The sequence below is a fragment of the Octopus sinensis genome, linkage group LG1, assembly GCF_006345805.1.
Source record: "Octopus sinensis linkage group LG1, ASM634580v1, whole genome shotgun sequence".
NCBI lineage: Eukaryota > Metazoa > Mollusca > Cephalopoda > Octopoda > Octopodidae > Octopus > Octopus sinensis.
In genome coordinates, this window is record NC_042997.1 from 21169773 (window position 1) to 21176111 (window position 6339).

The following is a 6339-nucleotide window of genomic DNA, read 5'->3' on the forward strand; positions in this document are numbered from 1 at the left end:
ATATATGTATATGTATATATTGCATTCATATGTGCGTAATATATGGACACACATACTCACACTAACTCATGTATATATGTAGAATGAATTTAGGTGTTATACGCATTCATATGTGTGCATATATTCACTGATGTACCTATATATGTATGTACAAATATGCTATATATTGATACTGAAAGTGAACACACGGACGATATAGTTATATGCAGATACGTTATATTTTGTGAAATAAAACTCAGTTTTGATATATATATATATATATATATTATATATATATATATATATGGAGAGTTTATGAAAAAACAAAAGTCGAAGACAGGTGGTGTACAAAACAAACAGATGTATTAGTATAACGCGCAAGAATAGAAAAAGTATTTTACGTTTCGAGCCTACGCTCTGCTACAGAAAGGGACACAGAAAAAACAAGGAGAGAAAAAAAATGTGTGTAGTGGTTAATATATATATATATATATATATATATATATATAAAAAAGGAAATGAAGAAAATGCTGACAAATAATTGAAGTAATTTAAGTAATTTAATTAGGTGAAAGTTCTTTTTACCGGTTGCGCATTGTTATGCTTATCAAAATATAAAAGAGAGATTAGAGTCTGTCTCTTATATGTGAAAAAAGAGGCTCCAGAGTTGTTTTGGATTTGCTTGGTTTCGCGCCTAAAATTTTGATTGGTCATTATGAAGGGGTCACGTGAATGTTTGAATGGAAGTTGGTGTTGGGGTAAGAAAAAAGGCTCCAGAGAAGTTAAAATTTGGCTAGTGTCCCGCCTAAAATTTCTTATTGGCCATAATAAAGAGGTCACGTGAATGTTTAGAATTTTCGAAAATAGTGTTGTTGAAAATTCTTATTGTTCAGGCTGGTCAGTAGACGTCATGTGGATATTTTAAATAGCTTTTTAGCGCGTAGTTAGGGAGTGTATTTTCCGCTTGACTGGATAAGTAAGTTCGTTTAGAACAGGGAGAGCCGTATGTATGTATGTGTGTGCGCGCGCGCGCGTGTGTGTGTTTATATGTATGTTGGGGCGCGCGCGCGTGTATATATGTGTATGTGTGTGGGTACAATTTTCAATATTTATAGTTCTGCTGGCCTTGTGCCTGTATCGGAAAGCAACGTATTTGTGTGAAGTCAATATTTACAGCCATTTCCAAAAAATAGTGTTGGATGTTTTGCACCCGTATTCAATTATGTGTATGTGTGGAACCATATATTTGTGTGTGTCATGGTGTTAATATCTGGGTAAAGGTGTGTGTAGGGTGTGTGCAGGTGTAAGTGTGTTTGTTGTGGGTTCGTGTTAGGGGCATGTGTTTAGAAGTGGTCTGTATTTATTAATAAGGTGGGATTCCATGGTTATTCGCTGGGTATGAGTGGCATTGTCTTTAAATTTGTAGAGGGGAAAGATTCTAAAATTGGGATGGAGTTGTGCGGCACAGGTATCAATATGTGCACTAAATGCTATTTTTCTATATTCCTGTATTTTTATTTGGGATCTGTGGACAGTCATGCGTTGGCGGAGGCTATTTTTTGTTTGGCCTATGTAGTGTTCATTACAGCCCGAGCAAGTTAAGACATATACTAGGTTTTCTGATGCGCATGTGAAGTTGTGTTTTACTGTGAAACGTTGTCCTTGTTTAAAAAGGAATTCCGGACCTTCTATTAGGTTGATGCATATACCACAGTTGGGTCTATTGCATTTGTTTACTGTGGGTTTAGTTGTTGTGGTTGGCAGTACTTTGGCATTTGTTAGGATGGTTTTCAATGATTTGGGTTGCCTTTTGCTCTTTATGATTTCGTGTGTTAGGAGGATTTGGTTCATTCTATGGTCTTTTTGTAATACAGGATGTTCTGGAGGATGGTGTCAAAAGCTTCATTGTTGAGGGGGTTGTGTGTAGAGATGTATGGTAGAGTATGGGGTTTCGATGTAACAGGTTTAGGGCGTCTAAGTTCCTGCGTGCTGAGTTTTAGGGCGCGTTGGATCCCATTGTCAATTAGTGACGTGGGGTAATCCCTGCTTGTTAATGTGCCCTTGAGTTCTTGTAGACGTAAGAGACGGGTGTTTTTATTGGAGACTATAGTGCAAATTCTCTTGGCTAAGTTGTAGGGAATGTTAATTTTAACGTGTCTAGGGTGGCATGAATTGAAAGGGAGGTATTGCTTGGAGTCTGTGGGCTTGTAGTATATGTCTGTTTCTATTTTTTTGTTGTGAATTTTAATGAGGATGTCGAGGAAGGGAATTTGTTGAGGGCTGTATTCCATTGTGAAAATAATGTTTGTGTTGAGCCCATTTATAAGAGTGTGAAATTCGTTAAGCTTCTCGACGGTTTCGGGCCAAAGGATGAAGCAGTCATCAAGATATCTCTTCCAGTTCTTCTCTATGTGTGTGTGGAGAGTGGTGCCAAATTGGTTAAGAACGTTATTATAGAGGGTGATTTCCAGGTATCCCATGACTAAGTTGGCGTAAGTGGGAGCTGTTTTCGTTCCCATTGCCGTCCCTGATTTCTGTCTGTAGAATTTGTTGTTGAAGGTGAAGAAATTATTCTCTAAGATGAATTTGAGTCCTTCTAAAATAAATTCCTTTTTGATGCGGTGTGGGAGTTCGTTGGAGTAATTATCCAGCCAGAATTGGATAGCTTCTATTCCTAGGTTGTGGGGGATGTTGGAGTAAAGATTGACTACATCGAATGTTACTAGCAGGGTTTGTTCAGCAAGAAGTGTATTGGGGAGGTGGTTGAGCATATCTAGATCGTCCCTTATGTAGCTTTTAATGTGTTTGAGGAACGGCTTGAGAAGGGTATATAGATATATATATATATATATATATATAAACGTAATTTATCATTCCATAAACACACACATAACATTTAAGCACGTCCACAATCATACATGCACACACATACATAGACACACAGAAATATAAGCATATATATATATATATATATATATATTTACTCTTGAGTAAATATATATAGTTACTCTTGAGAAATTCTAATTGTTAATTCTTACCTGTATTCACCTGATGAAAACAATTTTTCTTGCATGATGTTACACTTCTATTCAGCAATAAAACCTCGTCTGAAACAGCTGTAGTGAACCCATCTGTTGTTATGTGTGAGTGTATGTGTGTGTGTTTGTGTCAGTGTGTCTGTGTGTCTGTGTATGTGTATAGTATGTGTGTTTGTATGCATGTATATATATATTATATATATATATATATATATAAATATGCAGAGAGATAAAGAAATAGACGTAGATAGGAGCAGAGATATGGATATGTGTGTGTGCATATGTGTGTGTGTAAATACACATACCAAAAGATAAAAAGAGGGAAAGATCTATGCTCATACATCTTCACATACATACTTATATTGAGCAAGTATGTATGTAAGCTTTCCACATATTTCATTACAACTCGTATGTTCATAACTCTCAGTGGTAACTCTCACTGCATTTCTGATGGAAAGAGAAATAGGAATATTTTAATATGAGAGAAAAAAAGTACATTGTTATTCAGAAGTACCATCCTTCATTCTTTTTTTCCACTGCGACAGATACATACGAGATACTATCTGCTCCTGAGGCATGATATAGTTGAGGTGCAAAGACTATTAATAATGCTATCCTTAGCAGTGAAGATGTGTAAGAGATCCCCCAAATTCTCCATCTGAGATTCTTAAGTGAAGAGATGCACACACTTGAGTGTATGCAACTGCAGTTAACCAATTTACAAACACTGGGAACTCTTTCAAGAAGAACTTAAAACACAAAGAAAAATCGCACACACGCTCGCGCGCACATACACACACACACGCACACACACACACACATATATATATAAGCAATAATAAATCTCTGAGTGAGGTATAAACAGTAGCTGCACGAGATCGTGAAGTATACACGGCACTTAAATGTGGCTAACCCTTAAGGGTGGATGCTACTGTAGCTTGTAGACCCTGGAAGACACCTCCTCCAGCTGGCTATTGACAGAGTTTCTGTGCCCAATCAGTATTTGCAAAGGGTAGCCATCCTTCCCATCTCCAACCTGACGTAATACACACGGACCCGAATTTCAGAAAGTGTGTCAATAGCCAGCTGGAGGAGGTGCCTTCTGGGGCTACAAGCTACAGTAGCATCCACCCTTAAGGGTCAGCCACATTTAAGTGGCAAATATACTTCACGATATATATATATATGTTCGAAGTCAAAGAGCCGCGTATTTACAAACACCGGGAACTCTCAAGAAATTAAACACAAAGAATAATTATACAGACACACGGTTGCAAGCACACACACACACCACTCACATACACATCCATACATATATACAGTACATGTATCTTCGAAGCCAAAGCTGAGACATATGTATCGTATATATACATGATGCATTTCCCTACTGTGCCTTTGTTCCAATATCTAAGTTAGCTCCTGATTACTCAAGAGTCTTGGTTAATTGTGTCCTTGATTACAAGGTACATTTGACAGATTGTTTTCAACGCCATATTGCCCATGAATTTCTCGTGCACCGTCAGACAAAATTGGGAACATATCATACACTTATGTTAAGGTGATATATGTATATGCAAGGCGGCGAGCTGACAGAAACGTTAGCATGCCGGGCGAAATGCGTAGCTGTATTTCGTCTGCCGTTACGTTCTGAGTTCAAATTCCGCCGAGGTCGATTTTGCCTTTCATCCTTTCGAGGTCGATTAAATAAATACCAGTTACGCACTGCGGTCAATATAATCGACTTAATCCGTTTGTATGTCCTTGTTTGTCCTCTCTGTGTTTAGCCCCTTGTGGGTAGTAAAGAAATAGGTATTTCGTCTGCCGTTACGTTCTGAGTTCAAATTCCGCCGAGGTCGACTTTGCCTTTCATCATTTCGGGGTCGATAAATTAAGTACCAGTTACGCACTGGGGTCGATGTAATCGACTTAATCCGTTTGTCTGTTCTTCTTTATCCCCTCTATGTTTAGCCCCTTGTGGGTAGTAAAGAAATAGGTATTTCGTCTGCCGTTACGTTCTGAGTTCAAATTCCGCCGAGGTCGACTTTGCCTTTCATCATTTCGGGGTCGGTAAATTAAGTACCAGTTACGCACTGGGGTCGATGTAATCGACTTAATCCGTTTGTCTGTTCTTCTTTATCCCCTCTATGTTTAGCCCCTTGTGTGCAATAAAGAAACAGATATATGTATGTGCATGTGGAAATGTATACATTCGGCTTTATTAATTTTATACAATTGTAATTTGAAATATTCAGTGTCTAAGAGAGTTATAAAGATAAACTGAAGGTGATATATTACCGTTTACTTTGAAAAATGATAATAATTCGTTATAAACTGACTAGCCTCCTAAAAGCAGTAGTCTTCGTCTATGCCCTAGACGAGATATACATCATCCTTCTTTGAAAGTCAACATAACATTTAAAATTTTCCATACATGAAAAGTTGAAGCTATATAAAATATCATTTCAAAACTATTCAATTTAAAATATATATTTTTGCTGTCGATCGTGACCATATATTCTGTCTATAAGATAGAATACCATGTAATATATATATATTGTATTATTTCTAATGCGCAAAGATATTTTTATAAATGGGTTGAAAGCTTATTAATTTTGAAATCCATTTAACAATGCTCAAACATTTCAAGAAGTTTACTATCTGAATTGTTGTTTCTCATTCCTGCCAAGTAGAAAGACTATTGATGTTTGGAAAGAAAAGAAAAGAAAAGAAATGGAAAGGAAGACAAAAGAACATTAAAGAAAGTAAATGAAATTCTTTTTTCCCCAGACATATGATACAATCTTAGCTTATCTCCTCTCATCCTCAAAGTGATATTCAAGGATGTTTCAAGAAACGACACACTATTAAAGGAAGATTTAATTATGAATTTAAAAAGAAAAAGTTAGAGATAATTGCATAGTACCCCCCCACCCATCACGAAAAACAACAACAAATAAAACGATAAAGATTCCATAGTTGAATCAAGTCAGGTGTTATGCTGAATAAATAAATGGTAAATAAGAAAGAAAAATAAGACGTAAAAGAAAAGAAAACGTGGATTAGGAAAGTCTTATCGTGCAATCTTAATAGGAAGTATAATATGACAGAAATTAGCACGCCAACAAGTAGACACAGAACCGCTTTGAAGAGACAGAACTAACGTTTAATGTAAAATCGATAACAAGAAAGGAAATTCATCCCAACTGGCGATAGTTGATATCCTTCAAAGGTAAGAGTTCATTGATATTTACATACGGTGTAAATAAGCGTTGAGAATAGTACTAACTCACACTTAGACATTTAGGTGAACATAGCAAACACG